The sequence below is a fragment of the Neopsephotus bourkii genome, unplaced genomic scaffold (genome assembly GCF_033783945.1).
Source record: "Neopsephotus bourkii isolate Nb327-2 ecotype Australia unplaced genomic scaffold, CSIRO-AGI_Nbou_v1 NB_71, whole genome shotgun sequence".
Taxonomy (NCBI): Eukaryota; Metazoa; Chordata; class Aves; order Psittaciformes; family Psittacidae; genus Neopsephotus; species Neopsephotus bourkii.
In genome coordinates this window covers 1056842-1078583 of record NW_026900588.1, presented here as the reverse complement: position 1 = coordinate 1078583, position 21742 = coordinate 1056842, and the positions used below count along the sequence as shown (strand labels likewise).

The window sequence follows — 21742 nt, the reverse complement described above, 5'->3', positions numbered from 1 at the left end:
ATTGTGACTGTTTCCACAGAGGAGAGTGGGAGAAATTCAATATATTGGAGACAATGTTCTCAGGGCAGGGAAAGGGACATGTATGTGGAGCAAAAAGAGGAGAACAGGAGTAAGCCCACCACTGTGGCACAAGCACTGAACACTGTGGCTCCCTTTCCTGTTCTCCTGGGGCTATGCTCTGCAATATGTAACTGGTCTGCTTCTCTTCTGTGCTTTAGCCAGTGTGGTGGTGGTCTCCTGGGATGAGTCTTCTCCTTTTTGTCCTGCACTGCAAGAGTAACTGAAAGGGCAAGGAATTTAACAACAGATTGGGTTTTGGCAGCCATACCTTTTGCCTTTATCCTGTAGAATGATTTGCCACAATAGGTATTCGACGGTGTTTGAGTCGGTCCAGCCCTAGGTGTCCATCAGCTGTCCATCACAGCTCTGGAACCTGTTTGAATGTATAATAGCAAAAGAAAGGTGTGCTGGGGATTGCTTTGATGGGCTAAATTAGCACTTGGTCAGTTTATGAACACAGTGGCTGGCAGGATTTGGAAATATATTGGTTATTTGGATTTCTCTTTTTATGAATGCACACTAAGTGCGGCGGACTAAAGAACGATGCATTACAGCTGAATGAGTCAAGCAATGTAGTTCCAAGAGGCTAAACTTCAGGGTGTGTCATTTTGTGTCAGTCAAGGACTGCTAAAACTGATCCTTTTTTACCACCTATTTAGAACCAGGAAGAAATGTGAAAACATGAGGCATCCTTAAAGAATTTGGCTAAGGACATTATGCTGGAATAGCTGCAGAATCCAAGTATCCATATCTAGATTAAAGAATTAAAAATATCCCTAAAGCTCACAGGTTAACGTAGCAAATTCCAAAAATTAATTTGACAAGCTTACAAACTGAGTATCACTGATTCCATATAAATCAAATGTAAATAACTAGGCAGGCAATTCTGGAAGTGTTTCAAGAGAATAAATGTTGGAAGGGAATGAAAAGAAAGACAAAAAAGAGGAAATAAACCAAAAACACCTCCAAACCACCAAACAGAAAAGAAAAAATCCAAGCCTTGCAGGCTCCTGCTTGTAACTGGAACGAAAACACAGTGCAAGGATGTTAATGGGAGATGAGGCCAGGAACCATTTAGCTTTAAAACCTTCCTTTTGTTTTAACCTGTGTTAAAGTAACGTGAGGAGTTTGACTTGCGAGCCAGTATGGGAGCTTGGCTAACTCTGGGGATGCTCCCAGGCAGAGACATCAGCTCTGCAGGTGGCAAAGCACTTGATGAGACATGAAAGGATGAAGAGAGCCAGTACAGCCACATCACTGCAGGCTGGATTTGAGTACCTAACTACAAGCCTGGTGTGATCACCTTTTACTGCCACCTTAAAAGCTTCGTGCTTTTCTCAGAGAGGCAGTTCTAAATGCTAGTGCTGATTTTAGCCTAATTTTTGCAGTTTTAACTTGTATAGTCTCTAAAGGCACTGTAACCCAACTTTGGGTAGGAATGAACCCAAGAAAAAAAGCAGTCTCCTCTTGCAGTGTATTAGTTGCTTTGTATTTAATTCAGCTGCTGACATCCCAGTTCTTATAATTCATCCAACCCCCCCGAAAACATGGCAAATAGTAAAAAGAGCTAGTGAATAGAATGTTTAGAGTTGGAAGGGGGCCTAAAGCTCATCTAGTTCCAACCCCCTGCCACAGACATGGACACCTTCCTTGAGCAGGTTGCTCAAAGCAAAAGTCTATGTAGTAGGTAAAATACTTGTTCATTTAGGGGAGGGTTTGTGACCTGGGGCTCCAATGCTGTCCATTTATATGCTTGAAATCTGCCTTCCAAAGTGGAATCAAGCCCCATGTGAAGCCCTGCACCTGCAGTTCACTTCTGCAGCCAATATGGGCAGCAGGTCTGGCTTCAGGGCCATGAAAACCAGCTGCAACTAGTCCTGGTAGTGCTCCTCTGGTTCATCACACGGAGATAGTAATCTTCAGCTTCAGTGAGTGCTCAGGTTGCCTTGTACATGTCTGACCCCACTGCAGCTCTGAGGGTGGAGGGAACCCACCCATGTCTCTGTGATCAGAGCTTTGTCCTTCAGAGACAGTGCTGCAGCTTCGTGTCTTAAGGTGGTAGTCAAAGGTGAGCAGCAAGCAGAAGGTTATTTAGCCCCTGTGGATGCCAGGAGAGACAAATACAGCTGTTAAGAACACTTGGACCTATATACCTACTATATATTATATATATATATATAAAAAATAAGCCTATTACAATTTTTCTTTGTGTTATTCCTTCACTGTGGATGAAGAAATATTAGACCAAAGCATGTCATTTGTCTGTTTAAAAAACTATTTGGACAAAGACCTGCTTACAGGGCTAGGAGTACTTTCTTTTAATAATAAATCTTTCATAAAATTAAGGCACTGACTTTACATCTCTGTTAGGGTAATTTACTCCCCACAGTAATTTTGACTTAGTTTGTTCTACATGGAGTGATATTTTAATCATCCTTTCAGTGCTTATTGATGAGGGTTTGCTGAAAAAGATGAGAAGATTAGTTTAAAATTATCCCTTGTGAATTTAAAACAATAACAAGGAAGAAAACACAGCCTAAAACAAATTAAGAAATGTAATGGACTTAGTAAAAGGCTGATATGTTATTCAATGTACAAAATGACTGCAAGACTCACTGTGGCAGGGCTGCATATACTCTAATCAAACTATGGTTTTTTTATTTCTTTTTAATTGAGCAGGCACAAATGTTCCCCTCTCTAAAGGTAAATGATGAATGAGAGAAATGGTTTGCATTTTGTCCAATCATAAAATGCATTACCGTGGCTCAACCAGCATAGAAAACCTGTGCCTTCTTCTTATACCTCTCATCTAGGAATAATATGCATTTCCTCACTCACCAGGAGGCCCTTGGATTCAAAGGTTCCCACTTATCTCTTGGCTCTTCCTTTGTTTGTGATGGGGGATAGCTTTCTTCAAAGGTAATTGTCAGGTCAGAGAAAGCAGAGTTATCTTCCTTGGACAGTAGGATCCCTGCAATACTGCAAAGGTACACCAGCGCATCCTTGAAGGCTGACATCACAGCTTCAAACAACCACCTATCTGGTTGGTTGTTTTTGACTAAGCATGATGCAGTCTCCAGCATTTCTGTTAAGTGGTAATCAACCAGACTGGAAAATAAAATGAAATCAGTGCCCAAGTTCTTGGATGGCTGAACTGTCCCAGAGGTCTGAGAATTTAGCCAGTCTCTGCTCTGTGAGAAACCTTGGTAATCACATGCTAAACAAAAAGCATCACAGGGTGTTTTGGCACTTGTCATCCCCTGGCACTGAGGAAGATGTGTCGTTTTTAAAGAAAATATTTAATCTTAAAAGCTTTATTTTCAAGGTGGGAACTGAACAGTTGCACTCAGTGGGTCCTTCAAAAGTGCTGGTGATGGATAGAGCTGAGGTTTTGAGTGTGTCTGCTCCGAGGAGCAGAAGAAATCCAGGCATGGCAGCCAGACCCCTTCTTGAGTTGTGTCCTGAAATCACTGGGTGGGGATGGGTTTTTTTTCATTTCTTCTTGTTTTAAACTGTGACTGCATGTTCCAGTGTCTTGCTAAGCAGCAGCTGAATGAAGCCCATACATATGCATACACCTATAGATGTATAAAGTGTACATATAGTTGGAATAAACTGTTCTGGGTCTGCCAGTGTCACTCTGGATTTGCCAGGTTATGGAAGTTGGCACTTTGGCCTGTTGCACAATTTGTGAAGTTTGCTAAATTCTTTGGAACTGCTTGGGATTTAAGGCCCTATTTGAGTGTAAAATGGGATTAGTTACAGTGAATAAAGCTGATCTGGCTGGTGCACCTTTCTTTCAATTTAACTAAATGGAATCAACTGATAGATGTGCAGCGTTAGCCTGGTCATGGGCATTTCACTTGTGATCAGAGAAAAACAGCCACTGGGAAGTTTGCCCATATAAAATGTAGTCTCTTTCCACTCTTTACTGGCTATGGGGTTGGTGTTTTATACTCAACATAGAGGTGGTGAGGCTTGGTCTCCATACAGTGTGAATAGTAAGAGGTCTCATCCCTGCTCACACCACCAGCTGAATGCTTTGGCCACGGAAAGATGCTCGTCAGTGGGCAAGTGGGATCTGCAGGAGAAAACATGAAGCTGTGCCCTTTGTGTCTGGGTTCAAGTATGAAGCTTGGCATTGGTTTAATTATACCTATTTACTTTGTGTGGGCATAAAATTAAATGTTTATGTGTATGGTTTGAAAGGCTCTTACGGAAAGTGGTTCAGAAGAGCTGCATGTTAATCCTGCTGATTCACAATATCATGTCCTGGTATGGCTAGATTAATCATCTGAGGACTCTAACTCTGTTCCATTTAATTGAAAGACCATGCAAGTGCTTGTTGAACAGTCAAACAGCACACATTGATGTCCAGCAACTTTGGTGTCCGTGGGCTGCAAAACGCAGTATTTCAGCTCCCCAAAGCTTTCCCTCCATTGGCTTTTCTTTAGTAATGCTTAACAAGAAAATATCTGCAAGATATTCTGTATGCTACTTGAATTTAATTATTTCTACTTTGATTTGAACAGAAGGCATGTAATGTGTGCTTGTATACTTCCATGGAAGTCTTAAATGGAAAGAATCAGTTTTGCCTCACCTGCATAGCCTGCTGAGGATGGACCTCAGTGTACAGATGTTGATGGCAATAAGATGAGCATTATCCAACCCATGCCTCCTCTACAGGTAGAGAGGTATGTCTGGATCAGCTGTGCTACTTCTGGGATGCCCTGAGGGTTTAATTTCCAGACTTTCATTTCCTCGCTTTATTTTCAGCCACTATTAACTTTAAAAGTGGGGTTGTTTTTGCATGAGGAAGGATTATGCATGGCACTGACACCTTATTACTGGCTGAAACTCAAAAGTCTTTACTAGTTAGGCTAGAACATTAAAAATGTCTTGTGATAATGATCTGAAAGGGAAATCAAGCAGATGGCTCTTAGGTCCATTGCACGATGCAGCTTTGCAGTGATATAATAGTTTCAGTAATGGGTTACAGACTTTAATTTAAATCACTGCTGTATAGTGGAAAGGGGTAAAACAGGGCTTTTTTGGGGTGCTGGTTTTCTTTTATTTTCTTCTCTCCTTGAAATGAGCCAAAGCACACGTTGAAGTACTGGGAATTTATTCTTTCCTCCCTTTTTATAGCTGGTCCATTACTTTGCTGCTGTTGTCTCTGGTTTTCCTATGGGTGACAGCTGCCAGCTTTCCATAGCCTGTTTCCCGATGGACTCGTTTACTATGTGTGTTGTAGGGGCGGTATTTATGTGCTTCAACCTGCTACCTATAGCTAGAGATCTCTGTTATAGCGGGTTTGTAGGGTAAACTACAGCTTCTTGGGAGGCTTTGTGGAAAATCACAGGGAAGTAAGAGTATTTCTCAGCCTCCAGGATGGATTAGATAGTTTCAGGCTGGGATGGCAGCTCCTCTTTGTGTGCTGGCAGGGCAGGGAACTGCAGGGCTCCCTTACACAGAGCACTAAAGCAGCCAGTGTAGGAATAAACATCAACACCACAGTTCAGATCTAAAGGCAGAGATGCAATAACTGGGAATTGTGGTGATTGAGACACAGCGCCCAAGCTTTTGTAGGGGCAGGAGCTGATTTTCGGAGTGCAGATGAAGAGATGAGTAAAAGGTGCAATGTGTTTGACATGTGTTTTATCACCCACTCTCTGAGGAGCAAAGCTCTTTAGCCTGTTTCCATCTGAGCATTCAAGAAATCAGATGTGAAAGGTTCTTCTTTACTTCTGAACATTCAAGCCAAACAAATGCCAGACTGGTAGGCATGCTCATTTTTATAGTGATAACACCTTCCTCCTTGAAACATGCACTCAGTCCTGCACTCTTCATTAGATATTAGTGAAATCTTTGGAATAAATATTGGATGTAGTTATCAGATGCTCTAATTTCTAGCCCTAATTTCTGCTTTTAGCAGAAAATTATGGCACATCTGAAGACATAAATAATAAAAATTCAGCATATTAAGTCAAAAACTGAGCTGTTTTTGTAGAGTCTGAAATCAGGACTAGAAACAGGCTTCAAGCTACTGGCAATTTGTGTTGTGGGACCTGTTGCTTCTTCAGACCTCTTGTCTCAGCTGGGGGCACAGCTTCTTGTGGGAGCTAGTCCTGTGTCTGCTGGACCACAGTGCCTCTTTCCAGCTGCCCTGGTGGAGCTGGTTGGAGCCATGATAAATTAAACACACAGGAGAAAGAAAATGAAACCTGAAGGAGTGTTGATGTGAAGAAGGGGGGTGCCAATCAAAGCTGCCTTACTTGTTCAAATTGTGCTGGCAGAAAGAATAAAGACAACAGGATTTTGGTTAAATCTTGTCATATTACAGTGTGGAATATAACATAAATTGCCTCTCATGTCTGCTCTGGCAGGAATAGAGGAAAAAATACTCCAATAAAAGTAGTACAGGTTGTGAAACAGCGGACATGACCTCCTGTGCTAACCTGATATGCTAAAACATGGCCTACACACCACTGTTAGTCATTATGGTCCTCAGTAAAAGGAGTTTTCTCCTGAGAGATGTCAGCTTAAAATACAAGGTCTTGATCTTTAATTCAAATCCCTGTAGGCAGACCTTTCTGTCAGTCTGGAACACCTTTGATTTCAATAGCACTTTGTGGTTCTGGAGGCACCGGTCCAGCTGTGGGTTTATATTCCTACTAAACACTGACCTAGCAGCTTTTCATATATCTTGATAGCCTTCTTCCCCACCCCGCAACCTCAAATGATATATTTGGTTTGACCTTTTTCATCATATTTCACTCTTGTGTAGTTCTTGGTCCCAGTTTTTCTGGTCTTTCTTGGGTGATTGCAGGCATTGGTGTGTTATTTTTGGATCATGTCACAGAAACAAATGAAACAAGGTGGTAAACTGAACTTCACAGGTTGTTTCAGACTGGACACTCCAATTGCCCTCTTTTCTTTTGAGGGTGTAGCTCCACTTAACCCACAAGAGCACCTCACTTCATGTCTCTACAGCATGGCACACTTGGAGCATCCCATTGCCACTTAGCACCTGTAAATATCCCTTACAGTGTAGGGCTGGTTTTGTAGCACAAGTGCCCATTCTGCCTTTAAAGACTGATAAAAAAATCCTTGGGAATGATAATTCCAGTAAAAAATAAACTCTGGAGATAAATGGTACATTTACTTTGCCATCTGCATTTACTCTGCAGTTTGAGATGACTTTTAATTATTCAGAAGATGCAGAATGTAAGTCACATCTATCTTTGTTTCTTGCCCTAAAGCAGATCTGCTCTGTAAATTTTCCTGTGACCACTATACTAATGTTTCCCTGGAACAGATGCTCTGATTTCCACCTTTTTCTTTTTTTTTTATTCCTTTTGAAATCTTTTTTGATGTTTGAGATGCAACAGAATTCAGCTACATTGAGATGTTTTCTTATCAGCTAACTCAGAGCAGATTGATCAGTCTATTCGTGTAACAAACAAGGAGACGAACATACACGCTTTCCACTGCTACAAGCATGTATCTAGAAAAATAATGTAACACTTAAATAGCCTCATCAACATGAACATTGGAAAAAAACCAAACCCCTCCATTATATACATCCATGTTAGGAAAATCCGGGTGTTTAGTGTCTCATCATGCACACATGTACCTGGGAGGGAAAGTAATTCTTCAACATGCTTAGAGACATGAGCTCTGTATCTTTTCCCTTTGGCATCCCCTGCTGCCAAAAGCATGGACACCTTCTTTCTCCTTTTCTTTAGAAGTGGAGAGTTATTTATTACAATATTAGCCTGGTGGTTTGGAAAACACTCTGTGAGAAATATGGAAAGCAGTAAGGAGCTGAGCGTTCTTGCTGTCAGATTACAAATGGTTTTGGCCAGTACATTCAAGCATGGAATGGCGTTTGCTTCTAGGGGCTTTGAAGGGAATAATGTGAACCCTAGAAACTTAGAGAGAATTCAGATTTTGATTGCTGAGGAATTGCGCTACTGCATGTTGTACCTGCTCGAAGTAGGAAATGGTTTCAGGTGTTTACTTAAGGCCTGTGAAAAATACTGAGAAGACAAAAAAAAGATTGGGGGGGGAATGAAAAAAGAGGGTAAAAAAACCCAGTTTCTTAGCAGGAGTTTTAAACCCATCAAACCATGTGGTGGTGCTAAAGTTACAAAATATGAATCCTCCCAGACCCACTCCAGCAAAATGTGCAGAATGCGGCCAGATGAGATACGACAACAAGTACAAATTATAGCAGTGGCAAACCAGTAAACATGGAAATCTGAGTAAATCAGTCATTTCAAATCTATTTGCCAAACTGTGTTTATCATCTGTAAAACCTCCTGATCTCCATAGGAAGCACTTCAGAGCAATCTCTGCAGGGCTATTGCTGGGTGGAGTTAAGGATCAGGGTATTCCACAGCAGCCTTTTTGCAGACATTACAGTTGATCTTTCAGCCTAATTGAAATGAACAATGATGATACCTCCACTCCCCCCAGCTCCAACTTGAGTGCACACTTTTAAACTGCTCCATGAGAAAACACTGAATACTAGAGATAGATAAAGCACTTCCAGTTTAACAGCAAAAAAAATGGTTTCAATATTATGTTTGCGTGTTTATTCCTCTTCCCTAAGCTACATGGGTATCTTGGTATTTTGCAAGAGAGTATTTTGTAGAGCTGTCAGGTTGGGTTTTTTCCGCTGTGGTTTCACCAGTACCATCCCATCAATTTCAACGCAGCCCCTCTTGTGTGTGACAGAGCAGGATTTGTCCTGCAATCTGCAGTCTTTTCCTGCTTATTCTTCCTGGTCCACATTCCTCAAATCGTGTGAGTGCTCTGTTTAGTTGTGAGCCCTATGCGAGACCAAGAGTAGAATTTTAAAGTCTGTCTCTTTCTTGTTTTCCTTTTTTTATCTCCCCCAAGTCAACTTTAAGCACCTAAGTGGAGCCCTGAATTTGTGAGCTGGTGACAGAGATCCTCAGTGATGAGAGCTGACATAGGCCAGTTAGCCTTTTCAGATATATTCTGTGACTAGGGCAGAATAACTGCATTCAAAATCCATGTTTAACATTAATTTACAGGCTTACAATGAGGCACACGGCACGTGCCATCCCCTAATTTGTACCACTTGAGGAATGTTTCCCTTGTGTCAGCATTTTGTGTTGGTTTTGTAGATAGAAGTTCAGGATCTGAGTGCAGACCTGTTTCTGCTTCAGACCTCGTGTGTAACCTTGGGCCAATTACTAAATCTCTGTGTATCAGTTTTTCCCTCTGTGAAGCTGTGACTACAATACCTGTCATGGAAGTACCTCAGGCTGAGCAGGTTGAGATGTGGTTTGGAATATGTTATCCTGGTGTTAATATGATATTCATTTTCAGGAGCCTCACCAGAAGTCTTCCTTTTTTTTGCTGTCCTTCCCTCTAGCTTCTTTCTTCTTAAGATAAGCAAGATTCAGTAATGCCACATTTGCCCCTTTCATATAGGAAGGCACATAAGGCCATATTGGCCAGACTGATGTCTGTTTGGACCTCATTCCCCCTTTACAATCTCCTATGCCATCTATGATTTAATGAACTCCTCCCATATCCCTTCTCACTCTCCTCTTTTCCAGACTAGTGGCACTACTGTAGTGTCTTTGGTTTGTGCCAGGGAGCCAAGGCTGTGGTCAGCCTTGGTGCTGTTCTCTGAAGGTTTCCATGGACTTTTCCTAACAGGTGGCCTGGAAATGCACAGAATATTCAAGATATAGGGGGACCAAATATTTCTAAAATGGCATAATTCCAGTTTTGATTCTATTCTTTCCTAATGATTTATATATTCAGAATTATTTATCTACCTCAAACAAGCATTGAGCTATATTTTATCCATTAGGTACCAGTGCACCCTTGGATAGTCTTCCTAATGTATGACTACAAGCTGTTGCAATTACTTTACCTTAAGGAAGGCTCTGTCTGAAGGAGGAAGTGGGAAGGGGAACAGGAACTTCTGAAACTGGAAAATACCCTGCTTATCTTGAACCCAGGAGATGTGGAGGTCTTCTGGAAAGGCGATGCTTGTGATCTCACCAAATCCTCTATATCACATGATCTGATGGCAAATCTCAGAGTATTTAAGGTCTTATCAAGTACATAGACGTGTCTATTAATGAAGAAAATCTGCTTATATGTACTTTTTGTATACATAAATGCAGATTTTTATCTATTCTGTCATAAAGTATTATGAGGAAGGGCCTCTAACATACCAAAGCACTGGTTTCTTAGAGCTGCTTTCTTCAGTTTCCTAGCTGACCTGCTGTACTATGACCAAAAGTAAGAAACCTACCTGTGGAGAATTTTTGAGTCAAAGAACTTGTAAAAAGCTGAGCTGAAAAGCTTAAACATGATTTCATTTCTGTTTGATCCCTTCATTAAAGACCACATCCTAGATGTGCAGTTCCCCTACCTTTCCTCTGACGCACAGTAACAATCCCTGGTAATTTCCTGGGGAGAAGTGAAATCATTACTGGACCTTTCATATTTACTTTTCACCATCCCATTTGCAAGCTTCATTTAAACTCATTTCTCTAAAGGTAACATTTATACTGATCTAAAGCATGTCTGCCGGCAAATAATATGATGCCCCAGGCTAGCGGGACACTTATGGAAGGGTATGATTCAATGACATTTTACCCCAGATTTACAACCCCTGGTTTCTGTATAGTACCTACAACCCATGTTTTCCATGGGAAGAAATCAAACCTCCTTAGATCCGTATGGGAGCAGCAAGCAGCAGAAACACACAATCACACAGCAGTGTGTTGGCTCATACACAACGTTCATATTCATAATGAGGGGTTTGTTGCAGAAAACGTTTGTTGTAATTATTTTTTTCTAAAGTGAGGATTTAATTCTTTCCCTCCCCTCCCAGGCAGTAACTGTTTCACTGATGTTATTTTCCTTATCCTGTCTATGGGAATGCTTTGCTGCCTATATGGACCAAAGTCTCCCTGCCTTGCTCAGCCTCTTTAAACCCATGAGCTCCGTAAGTAAGTAAACCAAACCAAAGTTGTAAAATGGACTCCATGTCTGGCTTGTGAGTGCCAGTTGCTGTATTAGCACCTGGTATCTGCTGCAATGCAAGTTTTTGTGTTCCCACAAGTTGTTAGCTTTGGCTTGGGGTCACAGATTAGAATCATGGAATAATTTGGGTTGGAAGGGACCTTCAAAACTTATCTAGTCCAACACCCCTGCAATGAGAAGGGACATCTCCAACTAGATCAGGTTGCTCAGAACCACATCCAGCCTGGCCTTGTATGTCTCCAAGAGATTCATTCATCACTCATGATGCTCCCCTGGCATCATCCTCCCAGTACCCAGCCATGCTGAACCTGCTGTGCTCCCTCACACTACTCACTCCCCAGTACCCCCAAAACCGGTTTCTGCCTCTGTTGTGTGGCTGGTGATAGCTTCATGATTTGTGCTGCATTCTGTATTCAAACCAACACTATCTTGTAACCCTCCCCCAAATTTTTTTCAGGCATGAATACATATTAATAACCTGGAGTTTAGTATTGCTCAATATAATAATGTCACTTGTCTCATTTGTGTTGCTTTGACTGAAGAAAGCCCTGGCAATGGCCTTTCTGAGATGCCTCTTGAGCTGTGCTGAGCAAGATATGTGCTTGGCTTTTTTGGCTTGGTGTGCTGGGGCACCACAAGAAAAGAAATGATTAACTTGCAGTGCTTATCCATCAGCAAAAGCAAAAGGACCAAGTCCCCAACCCATTAAAGACCAGGGAAAGATTCCTGTTGTTTCAGTCAGCTTTGGATCAAAGCCATTGTGCAAAGATATGATTTTTTTTTTAGTAGGTTAAAAAGAATTTATTTTCAGTTTTATTTATTAATCCACAGAGTCAGAGCATGGACATGTTCTTCCCAGCCCAGCTGTGCTGGAATAGTGAGAATGAAGAGGTTTAGAGAAAATCCAGGTGAAAAAAATAGGAACAATAATCTATTAATCCAAACCCACTGTTCTAGAGTGACTGAAACTGTGGTGAAGTTGCTGGGCAAAGGAAATAGCAGGGAAGCATTTGTTAAAGGAGTTAAAACTAATTTTTAACTAATTTAAAACTAATTTTTAATGGCTTGATGCAATTTAAAAATAATGTAGCAAATATTGACTTAACCCAAATACCCTGCAGTAAATGTGCCACCTGCCCCAAAATAATCCTTTTGTCTCCTCCCCCAGCTTCCTAACTTAGCCATCAACTGAAGGCAGGAGTGTAACAGCCCCAGCTGTGATTGTAAGGAATCTATTCAAACAAAGTGACTGCTGTTGCCTCCTTGATGGCTGAGCCATGTGCACTCCCATTAACTGGTAGGCAAAGCAGTTTTTGCTGCTTGTCCCAGTGAGCAGCGTGCATGTATGTCTCTGTTTAATCAGATGAAGTTCTGAGAACACTTTGTGGTTCCTGCAACTTTCATCCTTGGTGCCAGGATTTTCAGCCTGTGCCAGGAAGAATTAAGGTGCTGCTTTTCCTGGCTCTTCTGACAGGCATATTGTTTATTACACCTGGATGCAAATCAAGTTGTCTGCCTTTGTTGTGACAAAGAAAATCGGTGAGCTTTGCTGTAGGAATAAGAGCTCCCTGAGGCTGGAACTCTACCAGGCTCTGGGGACATGTGTGGTGGGCTGGGGACATAAGTGTGTGAAAGCAGGCTGCCTTCTTATAGAGTCAAAGGGCTCTCAGACAGTCTGTAACCATGCTGTAGCTTACAGCCTCTGTTGTATGCCCTTAGCATTAGCAGAGATACACCATCTCTGTTACCATAACCCTTGCTGCGCTGGGTGTGCCCTGATTCTATTGCTGCCTCTCACCCCATACGTCCCTTCTGGGGCATGTTCAGTCCAGTGCCTTTTCTAGGTAGTGACTATGGCAGATACTTAAGAAAGCATTTTTGGGAAAAAATGAAGTGTATCCCTACCCAAATGTCAGCAGCCAGCAAGCCAGAGATACAAGCAGCCTCACAGTCCTCAGGCTTAATAGTCTTGGATAAACTTTCTACCATGGATTTGTCTGGTCAGATCCCTTTATACCTTCAGCTATTTCAATATCCTGTGGCAATGAGGTCTGTGCTTCAATTATACATTATGTGAAGTTGATGCTTCCATCTCTGTGTTTTAAATCCACTGTCTAATAATTTTATTAGGTGCTCTCTCATTCCTGGATTCTGCGCAATAGCTATTAATCTTTCCAGGTTGGATTTCCTATTCCCAAAGGTGATTGCCAAGCTTAACTTCCCATACATGCTTCATCTGCCATCCTTTTTCCAGGCAGAAGCCTGGCCTCTTTCTTCTCACTTTTGTGGGGCCATTCCCTACTTGGGCTCAGCCATGAGTGTTTTGTTCCAATGTTTCCTCCTTTGGGGAGGAAAGAGGATAGCAGAACTCTGTGATGCCCAAGATACAGGCACACTGTGAAGCAGTATGATTTTCCATAATGCTGGGATTTTTTTCCTTCTCATTTTCCTTCCAAATATGATAGCTGTCTTCTTGATTCCTGCTGACAACAGAGTTGATGTTTTCAGAGAACAATGCACAACAGCCCTAAGTAGAATTAGCTAATATCCTGTCATTTTGCATGTATCCCCGGGGTTGTTTTCTCTATGTACATAACTTCATAATCTTATAACAATATTATCAGCCCACTACAGCATTGTACACAGAAATGGCTGCTGAGCTTTTCCTGAGTACTTAATCTTCTACCAGTGCTTTTGTCAGGAAGACTCAAGCACATGGACTGGCCAGAGCACAAAGTGAATGAGCATCCGAGACCATCCCTCCCAGACCTGAGGGTGACAGGCACTGTAAACCTGCCCGAAGGTTCACTGTAATTAGCAGTGTGGTTAAAGACATTTCTGTATGGATTAGTTTTCCCTGAGAAATAGTTTTACATTTTGCTCATTATTTCCTATCAGAAGTGTATCCATTTCTCAGTATAAAATAGGTATTTGTTTAGAAAAAAAGAGTTTAATTTTGTGTTAAAAGTGTTTATGGTAGCTTAAAATCACAATGAGAGTTTTCATTTGACTGCGTATATAAATACATTCCCTTCAGGAACAGACATTAAAATGAAAATCGATTTGTATTTACCCAGCTTCAAATGTGATGCTGTGAGAGCAAAATACTGCAGAAACCATTTCTTCAGCAGTATAGTTACCAGTCTCACCGCTGACCTCATGAAATAGAGCTGTGGGGCAGAGCTAAGGAGTTTTTTCAGCTAACACTCTACAAAGTGTCATGTAAAGGGAAGGCAAAGATCATGTTTTCAATTCTGTGCAAAGCCACTACCAGCAATATTGGAAAGTTCACTCTGGTGTGTTGTGTGTGGGTCAGGCAAAGAGAATCCCAGGGTAAGTGGGGTACATCACCTTTAGAAATGTTTCATTCTTTTCCTCTGGTAACTTGTGGATAATTCTAGCTTGGGCTGGTTTGAGAGACCTGAAATGATTAACCCAGGTTGGACTTAAGAGGGCAACACTTAGAGAGGAGCAAACCAGGCACCTGAATTTGATTGGCACTTTGGATAATTTCATCTCCATGACTCACTGCCCATCGTTGTAAAATGAAATAACACCCTTGCACTCCATTCAAGCAGTGAGAAAATTCAGCTGGCTGGAAATGCAAGAGCCTAGAGCCAGGGAACACCAGCCTGCTGCTGCTGTTCCTGTTTGGAGGTGTCACTGCAAGACAGGCTGAAACTTGGTGTCGACTGCCTCTGCTTCAATGTATGTTGGATTAGACTATTCAACATATCCACTATACAGTGGAAGAGCTTCAATAGAGCAGTCTAAGCAAACCCAGCTGTGCTTTGTCCCTGGTGTCATCTGCTTTGAAAGTCTGAGGGGAGATAGGAGAGCTGCGAGTGGATCTTGTGTACCTTGGGTGAGACCTGAGTCCTGAGCTCCTGCGTAAATGGTGAAATAGCTTCCTCTTCTGCTTGTCTGTTGTGAGGAGATCTACTTCATAGATGTGCTGTAGCTATCTTCAGGGAAAGCAGGCAGGGGAGTGGTGAGTTTGCCCATCCCAGTGGGATCTGGGAATGAACAAGATGCAAAGCTGTGCAGTGTTATCAGGACATATGTCCATCAGAGGGTGCCTTGAGCTCTTAAGGATATTTACTGACAGACATGGGATAATTAAGTCCTGGGAACCTGAGTCATCCCCCAGGTGAGGAGGAAAGTGAGGGGGTTTTTAAAGACATCATGGTTTTGCGCTCTGTGAGGCTAAGCTGTTTTGCAGATCTAGATGTAAGATACAAGATGTGATGCCCTCCAGAAGGTCTCCAAGGGGGTTAATCCAGTGGAAAATATAATACATAACTGGGTGCTTAAAGACTACGTTACACACAGCAAGAACTAAGATTACATGGGTAAATTTAACTGCAGGACTGCCTTGCTTTGATGTGCTTGAATAGGAACATTAGCAGAAATTTCAGCTATATTGAAAATATTTTGTGTGATTGCTGCTCTAGAAGGTAGTAGATAAACAGAAGTTGCTGGGTTTGAACATAAGCAATATTTATTGTAATCGCTTTGTATGAGTTGAGGTTTTTTTTGGGGCAGGATCTTCTGGTTGAACAGCAATCATGCCATTCCCTCATGTTTTCATTAAATGTGAGAGTACTATTATATCACTAAGAATAAGTACAACTCCCTGGGTTTTAAAAGTCTTACAAAGGCCTTTAAACACAGCAGTATGTATTGGGTATGGGAACGTGAGGTTTTCTTTCCTTTAGACTGAAAGGCTGTTTCCCAACACCTCCCAGTCTCCCAACTGGGACCCTCCCAAGGTCACAACACATGTAGGTACACTGTCTTGGTTCAGAAGAAGAGGGCATGTCAAGAAGGGCACTCATGACAAGGGGTGCATGTTGACCTCTGGCTGCAAGCAGAGAAAAGGCTCTTCTCTTGAAATATATTAGGCAAATATGAAAACCTGACAGATTTTTCCTGGGAAACAGAGTGCTAGAGAAGGGAGGCAACATTTTAAAGCACATCTACTACGCCCCAGTTGAGTTGTGTCACTTCTAAATGCCTTGGAATAGTCTGCTCTCACCCACCCCATCATTAAATTATGAGTATTAATGGGACTTACAAGAGTGCATCCATGGGGAAATACACCGCATCTCTGTTAGTTTCCTTCACGATGACACATGTCTGTGCACACTGTGTGCTTTATTGGCAACAGCTCCTTTTCATTTGAGATGTGTAAAGCTATATTTACAGTACAACAGTTTTAATTACTGATACAGCAATGATAAAAGGGAAGGAAAGAAAGGGATACTCCATAATTGCCTGTCTTTCTCTCTGATCAGCAGCACTTCCATCAGTTTCCTCAGAATTGCTACCCAAAGGAAGGAAACACATATAAATATCTAAGATGAGAGGTATTTAATGAAAGTGCATCAAACACACTATATATTTCCATCATCAAAACCTTTTCTGGAGTCATGATAAGCATCTGACAGAAAACAGGCCATTAATTAGTAAAGAAAGTGAATTATAATTATGCATGGCAGTATCCACTCTAATGGAGTTAAAGTACTGGTGTTCTTTTAACAGGAAAGGTTCCTTAAGGACTGGGGGCTGCAAGATGAACCTCAAACGACCAAGGCTGTGCTCCAGAGCTCAAACAGCTCCTCAGACCATTGCCTCAGCAGAGAGGAGATTTAGGGCTAGGCTTTAAGAAATGTGAAGCACCTGCTGCTCCCAGTGAAGCTGCCATCCAATGTATCTGCTCTTCTGGTGGAAACTGGCAATTCACCAAAGCCAAATCCTTCCCTGGGAGCAGATGTAGGATCTTCAACAAAGATGACACTTGGCAGGAGACATGGTCAGCACTGCAGATTCACTCACTGATATACTGCGTAAAGTGGCTGCTCTGTTGTATTTCAGACCAGGATTTCAGTCTCCTGGTATCTCAGGGGAGCTTTTGACCTGCAGGGATGATCTGAGGTTTGTTTTCCTCCTCCTCTTTCCTGTCCTGAAGTGTTGTGCAACTAACTGGCCCACTACAATGAGTGAGAAAGGAAAAAAAGACCAAATCAACCTTCCAAAAGCTTTGTAAGGTATGGAGGTGTGTTTGCAGAGGAGAAGCAGATTTCCCAGAGCATAAAAGCACCTTTAGCTCAGAGAACTTGTTTCCCAGCAGCTCTGTTTATGGCTTGTATTCCAGGTATAAGGCAGCACTGTGTTTCTGGGTACTCTGGGAATGTGGGCTTACTCTCAACATTTTCTGTAGCCTTTGTTTGCATGACTTTTCCTTGTATTTTGTAGTTGATTAGTTTAGATTGGTGCGATTAGTGTAATTAAGTGTAATTATGAATTTTGGTGCAAAATCATGTAATCACCTATTTACAATGTGTAATTAGGTAATTACAATATGTAATTTGCAAGATAAAATGTAATGTCATTACACAATGCTGATTAAATTTCACATAGGAAAAAAAAGAAAAGATGTCCTGGGCACATGGAATGGGTAATCTCAAAAGTTCATTCTTTTGTAATGACTTTAGTAACTCCTTTCCAAATGATCCAACCCCTACTATTTCCCATATGGAACTGGGACTCTGCATAAATCTGATTTTATAAAGCAAGCATATTCCTCATCTCACTGTGGTCAGCTGAAGAAGTACCCTCACCTTCCCCCTGTGTTTTCCAATCCCTTTTCTACATCCATGCTTTAAAAGAAAAACAGACAAAAAAGAGCTCAAATAAAACATGCCAGCAATTAGCAGCCAGAGCAGCAGTAATGCAAAGTAACAGCGGTTTATGTTCTGAAATCGTAATGATTTGTGCTCTGTTATAGTGAATCCATTTTTCTATGCAATATTTAATCTCTGAGCAGAGCATTTAAAATGCAGCAATTAAATGCCTTTATACGTTGATGCATCTCTGAGGGCCAAAGATGAAGTAAATGGATTTTGCTTGTGGATACTTTGAGGAAGTCTTCCAGGAAATAGAATCTCCTTGTCAGCATCAATCGTAAATATTAGTTGACCACCTTTATGATTGCCACAATGGCTTAAGGCTACTGCAGTGATGGCTGTGTGTGTATGTCTACAGAGTCCTGTGTGTGTTCATACATGCTGTTTGTTCCTATGGATGGACTGAAATTGGGGCCTGTTGTGTTTGCTAGATGACATCTCAAGATATTGAGGTTATTGACCAGCAAATGTGGTGATAGAGCAAAAGGCCCCTCCCACACTAACCTAGCAAACCATCTGCATGTCCCAGCAACCTATTAATATATGAAAAACCTGGCTCCTAAGATTTAAAAATAGCCCAGTATTTTTTTATATATATTTATATGTATATTTATTTATAATATATATTCATAATATATATTTATTTATATATAAAATATACATATAAATATATATATAAAAAAACCAACCCAGTACCTATTCTATATGTAATACCTAAGTCTCACTTTAAGGTATCTTTAATCTATTATGCTCTAAAGTTGCAGCAGATATTTCAAGTATTTAAGCAAATAATTATTCTTGTCTGGGCAGTCTTGCAGCCCCATTTCTGCTGTGCCGTGGAGCTGCAAAGCAAAGCATGCTGAAGCTGACTGTTCTCTTGGAGGAAGTGTGACTCGGTGTTTATTTTGGTCAAGCTGTCCCCCAGTTCATAAATGAGGAGACAGTCAGGCACTACAGAACATAATTTTTAGTCTGATGTCACTGGCTAGAACAGCCATAAGGGGCAATTGTTTCATCCATGCAGTAAAACATCATCTTCCCCAGCACTGTAGATGTTCAGTAGCTAAGGACTAATGTATTTCAGGACCCCAAAAAGGGCCTGGACTATGACCTTTGCTTTGGAGTCTTGAGGGGTTCTGGACACTGGCCAGCTTCTGGTACCAAGCTGCTGATGTACATCAGGGCATATCAGTAAAGCTTCATGCCAGCCTTGTTGAAAATGATGTGAACTTCACACGGGCACGAAGCCAGCAGTGCAGTTTGAAGAAGGGCCCTGTCATATCCTGCTCCATGTTGGCAGATTTCCACTGCAATCAACACCTTCACATAGCTAACACCTTTCTGAGCTCCAGATGTGAGTGCTTTGAACTAAGTCTAACCTGACTACAAATCCTGCTTGGCTGAACTTTCCAACACTTGCATCAAGAACCACTCTGAAGAAATAGCTTTCCACATTGCTTTCCAAACAGTTTGGTCTTCTCTATCCTTGAAACAGCGTTTTGAGCAGAATCTAGGCTTACTTTCTAATAGGATTGAAAATGAAGTATGAGCAGGGCCATAAGCAGAGGCCATAAACTGAAAACAGAGGGAAAACTCATTACCTGGGGCACTGTGCTTCCTGAAGCTCTTTGGAAAAAGAAGTTAATTGGCTGACCACCTTGTTCACAAAACTCAGGGGGAATTTGTGCTATCAGTTTCCATTAATGCCTGTGGAGACTGGCCATGAAAATATCCTCTGCACAGATGGGAGAATAAACTGTGTATCTGTGCTATGAAATAAATGTGGATGTTACCAAATAAAGAATAGGTTTGTGCATAGATCCTGTAAAAACCAGTCTGTGATGTCTGGCTGTGAAGCAAGTCAAAGCTCAGCAAGGCAAGTCAAAGGGAAATAGCTTAGATCTAAGAGTTGGGTGCCTGGGGAGTATTTGGAATAAAAATAAATACATATAATTGAAATAAAGGGGAAAAGCACATCCTTTGACAGCAGAAGTATGTGTTAAGATAGGAGCTACCAAAAACAGGAATTGCTTTTAGAGTCCTTCAAAACGTCTGTAAAGAAAATAAGATTATCAGGAAGGATGGCTTTATCATTAGAAGAGAAGGAATATTAAAAGACTTCAGTTCAGTCTGAATAAAAGAGATAAATTTCAAGTAAACTGGCATGGAGTTTATCCATGGCTGGGCTTGCAGTAATAAAGTCAGTGAGGGAGTAAGCTGTGTGATTTACAGGCAGTAAGCTTCTGTAAAATTTACAAACTGCTGTTATAAAATGTCACCTTTTATGATGCATTCCACTCAGCCTGCATATATAAAGGGCACTGCAATGGAAAGAGTGGGAAAGAGAAAGCAATCTTCTGCCCTACCTCACTAGCTGCCTTTTTTGCCTTTACAGCAGTATCAGAGATCTATCACCTGATGACCCTGTTGCTTGTTCTTTTTGCTCATTAATATTTCTGTTTATGAAGGTACACTGTTGGCCTTGCCATTACTAATAGAAAATTTAGGGTGGTTTTAATGAGATGGATTTTTGTAAGGTGCTCTTGGATGAATAGAGGAAGACTCCTCCCATCTCCCCCTGTTAATATAAAAGTAGGGCTTATGATAGATTTGGGTAATTTTCTGTCTTCTCTGCTTTGATTTTAATTGCTGCTGTCTACAGCTATGCAAGGCTTAGGTGTATGAGGCCTTAGGAATCCACAGCCAAAATTAACCATCTCTTGACCTTGGGAGTTCAACATCCATTTCAAGCCTGACTATTTAAATCTAGAAGACCTTCAAGAATCTGCCCCAGGGTGTCAAGTCTATTACAAGGCTTTCCTGGAAGGGTTACTGGGTATTTCTCATTGCACCTTTGGACAAATCCTGGTGTCCTGGATAGGGCTCATTATGGCTAATGTTGTCAGGTTTCTGGTCAGCTTGGCCAGGTGTCTTCAGCCAGGTCATCTATGGTGACTGAGCTCCTTTGGAGTCACAGCCTGTTCCCTGCTTATTGCCAAAGTCTGTCAAATGAGATGAGCCCTGCTCAGCTGAAACATGTTCCTTTCATTTTCTGTGTTGACTGGGGGGTTAATTCCTGCCCAGTGCTTCACCTCCAGGTGAAAGTTCAAACATTATGTTGGTGGGCTCTTTACAGTCCAGCGTGGTTAACACGGCTGCTTCTGATCTAAGGGGAAAGTCCAGCTATTCTTTTTCTTTCAGTGCTAACAAAGCAGGAATACACTTTGAATTAAGCTTTTAACAGGGCTGTATTCTGGAAGTTCAGCAAAATAAATCAATAATGGTGGTGATAAAACTGCAGTTTAATGGTAGCTGTTATAGTAAAACAAGTCAGTGTACAGCCATTTTACCATCCTATGGCCGTGGTTTCTACAGTTCATTCTGACAGATTTATTGTTGCCTTCATTTAATAATCTACTTCTCACCATCATTATAAGTTTAAAATAAGGCCTTTATAATTTCACTGCACAGAGAATAATAGGTTTCATATCCACTGCCTAGCTAGCAAAATACTTAAACTCTTCATAAACAGAACAACAAATAAATACAGCTTAGGAACCATTTCTTTTGGTGGAAATTGAATGTGCCTCTTTGACTTCATCATAGAAGAGCATCTGAGAGCATGTGGGATAGTGAGTCTTGAGGATGTGAGCCTAGCAGTAAAATCCAGGAATCGTGTGTTGTGCAATGGGTAGCAACCAGCAGACAGGTTTATATTCCTAATAAAGTAATATTTAGGTAATTGAGAGCTGTAAGGTGGCAGAGTACAGTAATACAAGAGACTTTGGAGTATCTTGGAAGGAATGATTTCATGTTATGTCTATAAAGCAAAATACAGACCAAGTGTCCTGCTAGTACAACTCCACAGCTTCTGATGCTAAGAATGAAAGGGTGGGATTACTTTTCAGCACTGACTTTTGTGGAAATACTTTGACTTGTGATGGGTTGAA

The 21742-nt window shown here is 41.3% G+C and overlaps 1 long non-coding RNA gene across 1 annotated transcript in view; it reads left to right on the top strand.

Annotated features, from left to right (window-relative positions):
• Positions 1-1237: 1237 nt before the first annotated feature.
• LOC133212299 (uncharacterized) overlaps positions 1238-21742 on the top strand; it is a 57616-nt gene continuing 37111 nt past the window's right edge. Inside the window, exon 1 of the long non-coding RNA XR_009725451.1 lies at positions 1238-1353. This is a non-coding gene — a long non-coding RNA (uncharacterized LOC133212299). The remainder of the gene's footprint in view (positions 1354-21742) is intronic.